Consider the following 13,213-nt stretch of genomic DNA (forward strand, 5'->3'; position numbering starts at 1 on the left):
CGACATCAGGGACTGGCACAAACGCTGGATTTTTCAGCAAAGGACACATGGCAGACGTTACCAAAAAAAAAAAAAAAAAAAAAAAAAAAAAAAAAATTGCCGCTTTCAAAACGCATACGATTGTTTTATCGGTGGTAAATGCCACTTCGCCTCGCAGAAGGATAGGTCTGGTGCAGTGTTTGCTGGCTCATCCTCTACTCTCAAGGCAGTTCGGGAGTCGACCCGCAGATCTGTACTGATCCTTCCAGAGCCGGTAGACACACAGAGATGTATTCCGACCTTGCGGCCGGCGTTTATCACGTTCCCCTCCCAATATGCGCCCTTTAAGGGTAGTGTGGGAGTGTATCTTCCAGTTCTCTTTTAAAACAATCCAGAGCTTTTAATATACAGAACTGTGAGGGATCGCTCCCTGTTGTTTGATCAGGAGGGTATTAGACCAGCGGCTGGGGCCACCAACCCAGCATAGTCGCCGCCTCAGCCCCTCTACCAGACAGTTGGCTGTGTCACTGTGCCCTGAGACTTATCAGCACTGCTGGCGCCTGCATCACACTGGGACCACTCGAAACACCCAGTGAACCCGTGGTCCGGTGGAGGCCTAGCTGTCCAGGCTAGTAACCGGAGCTGTGTCGTCGCTCACCACGTCGACTCCGCATCAGACACACAGAGAGAGAGAGAGAGAAAAAGACAGAGAGAGAGACAAGACAAGACAAGTCTTCGAGGAGTTTCCCCCCCCTTTTCTTTGATAACCCAGCGCTCTTAGCCGTAAGGCCCTACCGCCCTGGGGCCCCCACGGGCGTGGATGCGGATACGCCGCATACGCAACCAGGAAGAGCGTTAGAGCTTTTGGCTATGCAAAGGGACTGAGGCTACCGGCCCCCTACTGCACTCAGCTCACCAGAAGACAGAGAGAGAGAGAGAACTGTACTAGAGGCTGCCAGCAGGCGCTGGAACACGAGCCTGGGTCGCGAGCAGAGACGGCCTCCAATCAGGCACCAGGGGGAGGGTGGGTGGAGGGCAAGGGAGCAGCATTTAAATAACGTTCCGAACCAGAGAGCCATCAGGTCGGTGGTCGTCTCTCGGGGCGTGCGCATCTCTCTCGCGGGCTGTTGGCTGGGAGTTCCCTGCGACCTATTGGGTAACCGAAGGCTGGCAGTGCGTGTTGGTTTTGTGTGCGTGCTGGGGGCGGCCTAGCAGCGCCATCTGCTACCGACCGCGTCCCGCGGGTGGCGGATACGGGAGCCCAGCCCGAGAGTTGCAATCTCGCTGGGGTGGCTGTGAATAACCAATAGCAGTCCGCGGACCAATGGCCGGCCTGTGGAGTCGTTATCACGGCTGTCGGGGAGAAAGGTAGCCTGAATGTAGCTCGGCGCGCGGCAGAAAGCAGCTTCGTCGGCGAAGGCACCGCAGGGGAGCTCGATGTGCCTTAGTAGCGAAGTGTAGACGAACTGCGGGCTGGAACTTGCGGAACTGTGGACTGCCGCGCGCGCAACGGAACTGAACAGCGTCGGAATTCTGAAGGAAGAGATGGCGGCGCCTTCAAGTTGGGGCCCTGTTGGAGCCAGTGGTAGCCTGGGCGGCGCGACCTTCAACCGACCCGGGAATTTGGGGGGCAAGAGGGTCCGACTCGCAAGATACTTCATTCGCCTGAACGACTTACCCCCACCCTGGCTTGAAAGGTCGTTGGCTGTTGACTGGAAGAAGGAAGATGAAGATGGCGCAATGTCAGGCTGCCTTTCGCTCCGAGAGCCAGCAGTTCGAGCCGGTTTACTGGCTCGTCTGCCCACTTCTGTTTTAACTGTGGCTGCCTGGGCAGCTGTGGCTGGGCTGACGAGTGAAGTCGCCCGCCCCTGGGGGTGCTTGCGCCCCTGGTTAATAATAACCCAGGAGTTCCCAACCTTTAAATGCGGGCCGCAAGGCCCAAGCACCCAACTCCAGCATGGTTGATTTTTCAGCCCCTCCAACTCTTCTTACCTGGACCCTTCTTCCTCTTGTCCAGTAGTTACCTGCTTGCTTAATGCATGTTAATTGATCCCCGCATGAACCGGCCCAGGGTTTTCCCTGTGTCTATGCAGGTTTTACCTGGGTCACATTAGCTAGCTTTTAAGCTAGGCGACCAATGGGGCGTCAGTCATGGCGCCAATTGCAGCCATGGCTGGCCAGTAAACCCCAATAGCACACGATGCACGCGCCCTTGTCCTGCATGGTTAAAAACCCGCATGGTAGAGTGTATAGGCTTCGGCCTGAGACACACTTAGGTCCTCCCCTAACCTGGACCCTCCCCTACACACTTAGAATTAACTTAGGCTAGGAAAAAAAAAAAAAAAAAAAAAAGAGCCATCAGGGGCGTGTCTGCGCTCCCGCGCGGAATACCGAACCCGCGAGCCAGACTAGTGAAGGGGGAAAACCTGCCAGGACCAGGCGGCTGTGTTCTCGCCCGAGATCACACGAGTACAGCTCCCTCGCGCGCACGTGCAGTTTTGTAACGGGAACTCAGGGCCGGCGCGTCCACACAGGCGAACTAGGCAGCCGCCCAGGGCGCCAAGTAGCTGGGGGCGGCGCAGCACGACACATAACAGCTCATATCATATGTTTAACGATCATTGAAACTAAATGAAAATGGATTTTCGTAACACTTTGGAAAGTTTATATTGATATAAGTAATTATTTAAAGTCCACGGTGACCTGTTTAAAATTTGTAATTAGTAAAAAAGTAAAAAAAAACACAAGCCTGCTTACATTTGATTGTTGACAAAATATTAGGCTTACGTGATGTATTTTGAAGGAAGGAAAATTTTTTTTGGGGTGTCCCGCCGGATTAGGGGGGGGGGGGGGGGGACAAAGTTTTTTCGCCTAGGGCGCCAATTTACCTTGCACCGGCCCTGCGGGAACTGTGTGCATCAGTAAACAGCTCGGAAGTGAGGAACACGACCGCTTGGCTTGGTGCAACTTTACAAAACATAACAAAAAAAAATAATAATAATTACGGACGTACGTTTCAGATCGTTTGAAAACGGAAAATATCGCATATTTTTATTCGAGATATAACCGTTACTCACAAAGCAAACAAAAACCGTTATGCAAAAAAAAAATATTTCGAGAGTGAATTTTTCAACAGGATGAAAAGAGAAAAAAAGGGGCTACATACAAAAAAATGATACATAAAAAAAATAAATATCCGTGTGATTTTTATAAATTATACTTTACAGATTTGTATTGAGTACTTGTCAGTATAATTAAACATATTTATTTATTGTGGATTTGAATGATATAAATTGTGTTCATAAATTTTTTCAAGTGTATTTATATAAGTGAGGGTATGTTCCCGTGAGTAAAATTTAATTTGAATTACCAATTATTACATTATTATTTAATAAATATTAAAATTAATAAATTAGAATAAACATTCAGCATTTTTATTGATTTTAATAATAAATAATATATCTCTATTGTTTTACTAAATATATAATAAACTTTATACACATTTTTAATTTAATATTTAATACTAAGTATTTATTAAAATTTTCTAATTAGATTGAATTTGTACTATATTTATTTGTACTATATTTGTACCATATATAAAGTATCACTCCACTTCTTTAACTACTTAATTTATATCAATTAATTTTATGCTAAATTAAAGTTAGTTTTTTATCAATCGAAGTATAATTTATAACGCGCGTACAAATAGTATACGCACCCATTTTTTAAACAATTCTGTGGAAGCTTTCTGCAGTTTTAAATTCTACTTTAATTAGCGTTTTCAAATGATTAAATCGCCAAATCTTAATGTTCTTCAAAGTAAATACAGTAAACTCCCGGTATACCGCGCCCCGATAAATCGCGGAATCGGGTATATCGCGGGTCAAACCATGTCCCCCAATCAGAAATGAATAATAATAATAATAATAATAATAACACAGTAGAACCTCGTTAATTCGTGATGGTCGGGACCGAGATAATCACGGATTACCGAATTTCACGGACTAGCGATTAAAAGCCCGGAAGGTCTTGTCAAGCTTCTCAGACACCGGCGTGCAGCTGGGTTAAGGCCAAGGTCATGTGACGTAACATCTACCGAGGCTTACTGCGCCATGGCAGCAGATGGATAAAAAATAGTAAACTCTCCATTATTCGTGTTAATTGGGACCCGCCGATGCCCGGATAGTTAAAATCCTGTAAAAAAAAGTAATAAACCCGGATAATCCGTTCAAGGTAAGGACCGTCTTCGAATTAGTCTCGGCTTAAAAAAATACGGCACTGCCTAGCCATTAGTTCACGGTCATTTACAACAGCCGAAGAGAGAAAGATAAGATCGTGCTGAACTTGCACACATCAATTTTGGGTAGCCCCCCCCCCCCCCCCCCCCCCCCCCCCCCCCCCCCCATCACACTTCGTCCAGCCGAATGCCAGCCAGACACGTCACTCGCCAGGCGCCTGCCGTGCGTTGGTGAGTTGGCGGGTGGAAACAAACAAAGGGAGACGGGAAGCAGAAGTCAGGACATCCCCCTCAAGTTTAAAGAGTGACAAATGTGACAGCTGAAAGGGGGACGACACAAAGGGTCGGTACAAACAGCGTTGCAGAGTTTGGCGGCCCATGCGAAGGCTTGCAGTGTTTGCCGGCCGCCGGCCCGCGTGACGTTAATTTTAAGCGCTGACAAATTTTTACTTCTCTTTTTTTTTCTGCACTTTTAAATCGTCACGGATTAACGAGTTTCTACTGTAATAATAATGGAATAAATGGTTGACAGCCGATTAGGATAATTTTGCTTTGTAACTCACAAACTAAGCATCGGGAAGAAAAAATCCTAGGCGTAGAAAATGTCCGCAGTGAAATTCTAAACAAGATATCTCCGTACATTATTCCTCTATCTTGTAGTGTTTTCAAATTATGGTCCAATCCAGCCCAGTGTTATTTTCTGAAACACTAGTTCTTAACGTCGCTTTATCTCACAAATGAAGCATCGGACAGGGGACCCGATAAAGCCCACCGTCCAGCGACATTATCCAGCGTGACTCGGCTGGGGATTGATGTTGGATAGGCTTGGTTGTCGGCAAGCGCTGGGTAGGGAGAGGCGAGCCGAGAATATGCGACCAAGACACCCGGGTAGACGGGAGGAGTGGAATATAAGCGCCAGTGATGAGAGGGGCGATTAAGCCGAAAGGGGGGAAGTATGGTGACCTTGAGTAGTTCACTCATTTCCGTCTGCACATTCTCGTGGTCACGTGTGTTGACAAGCGGAGACACAAATGTTTTGTTACAACTTGAACCTACAGACGTAATATTATTCGTTGTATTATACACGTTCATCTTTTTACTTTGGTATAATGTTTTAACATTAAATAGTAAAGTAAATCAGCTAGCGTATTTTTAATCTTTGCCGAGGAATTCCCAGTGGTCCAATACTTACGTGAACCATACTGTACCACTTTTGCCGTGAGGTAGTAAACAAGCCCCGGAAATGTTTATGTGTAGCGGCCTCCCGACCTTTAACCAGCGGCTGGGGAATATAACACTTGCCGATCCGAGCCACACACACTCAGCAACTCGACACAGCGTTTGATGGAATAAGTAAAGACAACATTTAACAGACTTTTTAATACGGCGCCACTGATTGCGCTAAAATTATTTTGGCGCAATTTTTGTATCCCACATGTGACCATTTATAATTTACTGTAAGCATGGATAACAAAGTTTAACTACTTTACACGATAGACAATTCTTTATTTTATATTGTACGAATGCTAGAATCGTTTTTCACGTATCTGCTGCATACTTCTGCAAAAGACACGTTATCTGTAAGTACGTAAATCTAGAATTTTTATTTTGTCAATCAAACTCGGTACTTTGCGATTCATATTCGGTTTGAAGTATTACTATGGCCTTTCTATTTAGAAGACTTTGACCACAGAATCGTGTGTAACCGCACACACTGCACTTACTTTGTTACGGACACTTAGACGAAGCAGATACTGTGGCTGACACCACGAGACTGGCAGCAGCTTGTGTGCCGCACGTGTGTATGGCGGCTTGTGGCGCGCTCGTAGGCCGTGCGACAAACTGTGCGCGGCATGCGGAAAAATAAAAAATAAAATTCAACATTTAATATTTATCTTTAAAATTTATTATTTTTATTTTTTCACCCGCGTTTAGTGAAAACTGCGGATGCAAAGTCCGCACAAAGGCGGGCCGTCTATACTGTGCGTGCTTGCCGACCTATTAGAACACAGGCGGTGTTTTATGCCTTTTGACCTTGGTCACATCGAAACATCGCGGTTATGCAACAACGCGGGTAAAAGTTATGTCCCCCGACAACCGCGTTAAATAGGGAGTGTACGTAGTAGGAATGAAATGATTATTAAATGTGATAGGAATTTTTGCCGTGTAATTATCTCATATAACATAAGTCTTCTTTTTAAGCTAACAAAGCAATATTTTCGTTATAAAAAATTATAATTCCAATGTGCTTAAATAACGGTATACTCGTGTTTGTACGAATGAGATTAGACCGGAAGTGTCAAACATAACATTGGCTATTTGCAAGAATTAAAACATATCGTAATTTGTAAATACACGTGATATTGAATATACGTACATAAAGAAACACAATTTTAGTAAGAATATTTATTACGTACATTTACAAATAATTTTAAGGTATTAACGTTTAAGCTTTCTTAAACACGTTCAGTTAAACTTCTTAAATACAAGTCTAATTGCATGTTTTTTTTACTTTTTATTGCCCAATGTTAAAGTTCAAGAATATTGTTTAAGTAATCAGCGGTACATTTTATAATTAAAAAATACCAGATACTTCTTCCCATTAATCATATATACACATATATGTACGACGAGAAACCTAAATTCCTAACAAAATTATAAAACTAGTTTGTCTATAAGTAACTATTGTTTAGCCTTTCTAAGTGGTTCTGAAATAAACTTTTACATTTAAAACATATAAGATAATTAATACAAATAATTATAAGTAATGTTTTAGCATGTCTTTAATCACGTGAGTCACGACTTTCTTAGAAATATTTTTATTGGTTAAAACTTATTTTATGATGTAAGTTGAATAAAATAAAATTTGGCATTTATTCAGGGTTATTCCAAAAAATGTATTTACCTTGGAACCGGAGGACCCCCCCCCCCCCCCCCTCCTAGTGACCACTGTGCTCGGTGTACGTGAAACTCTACCATTAAAGTATGTTTTAAATAATATATTTATTATATATAATATATTGTACATAATATACAATTATCATATATAATATATAAAATTTATTAAATATAACGAAATTAATGTTTTATTTATATAATAAAATCGAAAACTACCCACTTTCATTCATTTTTGCCTCGGCTGAAAAAAACTTAGCAAGTTTGGAGTGCAGGGTATTAAATGAAGCAGCAACTACATCGTAGGATATTCTTAACGATACTGCATACTTGAATGCCATGATTTTTTGATTTCTATCAGCAAAATTCTTCTCTTTGCAAATTAAGTAACTTATTGGCTCTGTTTTGATTTTACGAGCAGCATGCACCTAATAAGACTCAATTATGTTTGTTACATAAAACAGAAGAGTATTAAATTACTAAGGAGAAGATAAAATCATATAATTAACATATAGTATTTACAAATAAAAGGACAAGTGAATGTTATTTACTGTTGACAAGTCACTTTTCATCTCGACGTGTGTAAGTTACTAGCCAAACACGTTCACCAAGCTAACTGGTCGATAACAAATCACTGTCTCCCATGATATCTTAGATATTTAAAGGATACCACAATGGAATAATTGTACACATATATTTATATTCCCGCGTAACCGAGTGTGGAAATAAATGTGTGTTTGAAAACAAAGTATTAGAAAAAAAACAATATCTGAAAATGTCTGGACATACTATTTTATCTGTATTTTGTACATTTTAGAAAAACAAAGCAGATATGAATTGAATATGTCTACACTTGTCGGCTTTTTTATACGTTTGTTATATGTGCTGTATTAACTGCATTATTTAAAATCGTATGAATACATATCTACGCATTGCTCTAGTTTTCTCTTTGTCTACATCAAGTTGTTATTCTTTTGTATCTTAAAGTTAGATTAATAAGTTCCTCCTGTGTATTCGCCCTCATGTGTTGTCTGCATACGGGTTCTCTTCGACGATAAAGAAACTCAGCCTTTTTTATTCTATGTATGCGTTTTCTGCATTGCTTAAGTTTTATTTTATTTATATACTCGGCTATCTTCTTTTCTTTAATACTTTCATGAAATGTTGCAACCACAACAGTATAAACAGAGACCTGATGGACATAAAAGTTAAGCAGTGTATCCTAATGCAAACTATTAAGTAGCACAAATGAAAGAGACTTCATTTCGTACAAATTCTAATAATTAACTTAAACATTATTGTTTTTGCTATTTGTATTTAGTATTTATAATATCATTATTTATAAAAACCATGACGTCACACGCAAATACTTTAATTGTACTCAATTAACTTTAATCATTTTTAACCTCATATTGAAATTCTTATCTTCCAGAAAAAATATATTTTTTTATTTCTAGTATTCAATCAATGAATGAACTCGATTGTCAAATTTAAAAACGGGTTGAAAATTTTCACATTGATCAAGCCTTTTAAATCGCGTTTATAATTATAATTTTATGATTTTAATAATACAAAGCGCTTGAATATTTTATGTTACGCGAAATTTAATTCAATTTTGTTGATATGTATTGGAAATGTTACCGTACGTTTATCGGAAAATAATTAATTTAACTTATTTTGTTACAGAACCACCTGGTAATATTTAAATGAATATTCTAACAAACACCTTATCGATATCAAATAGAATAAAAACCCTTAGCTTTTTAAAAGAAAACAAAATGAAAATCCGTGAATGTCTAATGAGTAAACACTAAATTAATGAATGAAGTGGCATTTGTGTAAAAAAAACGCAAAAAGTTGAAACAAGTAACACGCACTTCGCAATATGATTTCCTATAGCTAATGAATAATAATCTTAGCGAATATCATAATTTACTGTTACCAAAACAATTAATAAAAAAAGTAGCTTGATATACCTTTATGCAAAAATATTTCAAACATTTTCTATGATGTCAGTCAATAGATAAAAAAATGGTTACTGAAATATAATTTTAAAAATTTCAAAACAATAAATTTTAATTTATAAAATTTTCTATATAATTCCGGGGTTAGAGAGACAAAACTATATTACTAATAAAAGTAGTTTACGTAGACTGAAATTTTGGTTTGTTAAGACGTAGTTACAGTAATAAAGTAATAATTACTCGTTTCATTGTGTAAACAAGGTTCAGGTGAGAAAAAAAAAACACATATGGCTGCCTCAGTTATATTTCTTCAGTAGATAATATAAAGTCAGATTTTTTCCTATGTTGGATTCAAAACACTTTCAAGTAATATTCAATTTTAAAATTATAAGCTATTGGAACACTAACCGAATAAAAACTCCTAAGTTACTTAATACTTAGTAGGAGGTATCTTATTTAGTACATTGAGACTGCTTTCAACACTCAAATAAGCATGGAAAATAATTATATAATTTTTTAATTTTATTTACGTCAGTAAAACAAGGATAACTTTTCAATTAGGTACCAAAATTTACTACAGAATTTAAAAAAAAATTTACTTTAAAGTAATTAAATAATTAATGTTAGTGTATGGTTGGTAATGTGGAAGAAAAATATTTTTTTAAATTAATAATCGTTTTATACGAATAAATTACTGGTTTCAAAATATGTGCATGAATGTTGACTTCAATTAGTCAATAATTGTATTATTACCAGTTAGAGCAATTTTAATATTTAATTGCTGTAGAAATAACAATGCTAACAGTAAGCTAATCTACAATGTACAATTCAACAATTTTTCAGTATACTTACTGTATGTTTTTAACATATAAGCGAACAAAAGATACGTCCATGATACCAGTAAAAACATGTTTGACCCAAATTGAAATTACATAGTAATTTTAAGAAAACACCAGCGTATATAACATATAAATAGATTGGTTGAATGAACAACAGTGATTCCATTCTTATAAATGTAACCAATCAAATTTTATTTGATACCGGCAGTTAAATATTTCACCAGAGTAGGCTAATGGTAGATTAAACTTTGAGAGCATTTAGTAATGTGTAACCATTTTTAATGAGCGCCTTATAACTTTTTTTAAAATAAAATTTTAAATAATATTAAGAAAAATAATCAATATGAAGCTGTTGTTCAAAATATTTAAATGATAACATTTCTTGTTAACAGCAAAAGGCTAGCTGAAGCTTGCAGCTGATCACTAAAAATGGCGGCGTACAGTCTGTTGGCGACACAGGAAGCTGGAGCTCTCTCGCGGAAGTGACCCAAGCCTGTCTGAACGTGGGCCAGGCTGTATTTCATTGGCCAAAAATAAACATCTCAATTGCTACTTGCGTTTGCTATGTATTTTATATAAATGTATTTAGTATTAATATGACTCATTTTCCAAACCAACTGTAAATACACGGCTGGCAGTTGTTCAAGAATACGCACGGTGTGTGTATTTATACTTCCTCTTGCTGTGATTTATGTCAGCGCACTATAGACTTTTTTAAAAATAAGCATGAAAAAAAATGTTTCATACAAAAAAATCCTGTTTTTTACGTGTTTATAAATGTAATTATAAAAAACGTATTTAAAATAAACCTTTCAATATAAGTTGGTGAGCTTACTTTGCAAACTCGAATGTGAAAATTAATTTTACCCATTTCGCTAATAACATATGGATGCACCTATGTCATTTAACAAGCAATATTTTTTGAATAGGCATTTAAGTAATAGTTAATTTAAATAAAACAATTATTTGAGCCTATAGCAAAAATCAGACATATCATTGGCGTACAATTCATACATATAATATTAAAATGAGGTGCAAGTGTTAAACGTGTTTTCTCATACCAATAAATATTTTATTTGAACATAAATTGGGTTAAATAATATTATATAAAATTTAAAAAATATATAATGTAATTATACTATAGTAAGGGGCATGCATATTTCGCGGAAAGATTCCGAGTCCAGCTGCAGCATCGTCTGTGTTTCGCGATTGGTAGGGACCGGAAAAATTCGCGGGTTCAATGACCTGCAAGATGAACTCCATAGTTCTACGTACACTCGGTCAAATGAGACCCACTCATTGGTTGCTGTCTCGTGAGACGTCCCAACGTAGCAGCCTGTGATTCGATAAAGCCTTTAGGTTGGGCGTTTCTCGTTGGCCCAGAGTCATCCAGGTGAGTTGTGAGTCAATAGCAGAGGCAGCACTGAGGTATAAGCATTTGTATTTTAGCCTGTCGCGAAATGAATTCGCGAATTTTTCCGGTCTCTAGCGATCGGGCGAGTTTCTTTGAGGCGCACGCCGATAGTTACAACCACCAATCGCAGTAGTTCAGCACGGAAGAAAACGCGTCCTGAGTGCGCCCGATGGAAGACGGCAACGACTTCTCTCTCTCTCTCTCTCTCTCTCTCTCTCTCTCTCTCTCTCTCTCTCTCAAGGTAGGAACCGCTGGCGCGAGAAATGCCTGCCCCTGACTGCAGTACCGCGTAGCGCGGGACGGGTCGTCACCACAACGCCGAAATACCATTAACGCCGAATGTCGACATTGACCACAACGCCGACAGCTGGAAAACTGCTGTGTGCCAACAATGCCGAGATAACAACTGAATGAATTTGCGTGTGTTTCTTAAATGTACCTTAACGCCGAAATACCACAATCAAACCTAACGTAATATAACATAACCTAACCTAGCCTAACCTAACCTTTGTGGCAGTCCTGCAATGACATTTTTCGGCGTTAGTGTATTTCGGCGTTGTGGTGCGTCCCCCCGCGCGGGACTCACAGCGCGCACGCACTCCTCGCCGGCGGCCCCGGGTATCGAGAGCTCGCGTGCGCCGGTCGATACATCGCGGCGAGGTCTCGACTGCACTCGAAGTCGGCGGCTCGGCGCCCCGCGCGCCACTGCCGTGTTTACCCTGCCGCCGGCGCCCACGTGCGCGCGTCGCCATGGCAACCCGGGGGCCGCTCGGCGCGTCGCCATGGCGACCCCCCGCCGCGGGCCAATCAGCGGCGCTCCAACCCCCTCCACCGCGCGCCCTGCGGCCGGGGCCAGCATTCCTGGCCGCGATTTCTTTCTTCTTTATCTCCGTCGCGCGTTTACACGGGCTGCTATTCCCGGCGACACCGGTTTACAGCATTCTCTCTCCCTGGCTGCTTAAAGGAACAAACGAGATGAGAAACGCCTCCACGCAAGTCTTGAGAAATTACCACGTCTTGGCGGGCTGCGATACTGGTGCTGAGTTCCCCCCCCCCCCCCCCAAACGGTTCAAGTTCATCGCGCCTTTAAGTCCTCCCTCTTTTAACCACAACTCGATACTAAACTCTCTCTCCAACATCGCGAATCTCGTCAATATTGTCACTGGAACGGATGTTTACAACTCACAAAAAATTTTTTTATCGTATGCAAATGCTAAGACATGAAACTTCAACATACAATATACGTTTATGAGGTGAACGAGTACTAGTCTACCCATCCCATCGTGTTCAATACTTATGTTAAAATGTTGGAGGTTAACACTCTATTCATTCGATAAATTAAAAAAAAAAAAACTATTTAAAAGGCTATTAAAATTGTTTAAAACTCAAAAATATATATATTTTTGAATTTTTTTTTGTCATTTTGTCTATTTGTTTGTCTCTTTGTTCCAGTATCATTCGAAAACAAGTAGAAGTATTTTGATTATGGTTTTGAGTTAGATATTTGGCCAACTTTAACACAAGGATGAACCATAACTCAACATTTAATCGAAAACAGTTTATACGGCGAAATCCCACCCCTAAAGGGTATAGAAATGAAATTAAGTTAAAGAAATATGTCAATAAGAAGAAAATGCATACTTAAGAGCTAAAAGAAAATTAGAGGTGAGAAACTAAGACTGAAATACACGTATAGAGAGTTACGTAGGCTATTGCATTTTTCTCCATTTTTTTTAAATATCGTCCGTTAAAAGGGGTACAGTTGGTTTTATTTAGAAACATCATTGAGGGTCTCTTAAGGAAATAAAATGAAGTGTGAGTAACTTGGCACGCATAATTTACATATGAGTTACGTTAATTGTTTTTCCTTTTTTTTAATTCGACT

General features: G+C 39.7%; 1 protein-coding gene across 1 annotated transcript in view; it reads right to left on the reverse strand.

Annotated features, from left to right (window-relative positions):
* Positions 1–12,029, reverse strand: part of LOC134540809 (disintegrin and metalloproteinase domain-containing protein 12) — a 658,355-nt gene extending 646,326 nt beyond the window's left edge. The window contains exon 1 of the mRNA XM_063383750.1: positions 11,915–12,029. The gene's annotated coding sequence lies outside the window, so the exon portion shown is untranslated. The remainder of the gene's footprint in view (positions 1–11,914) is intronic.
* Positions 12,030–13,213: the final 1,184 nt, after the last annotated feature.

Source organism: Bacillus rossius, chromosome 17 (assembly GCF_032445375.1).
Source record: "Bacillus rossius redtenbacheri isolate Brsri chromosome 17, Brsri_v3, whole genome shotgun sequence".
Lineage (NCBI taxonomy): Eukaryota > Metazoa > Arthropoda > Insecta > Phasmatodea > Bacillidae > Bacillus > Bacillus rossius.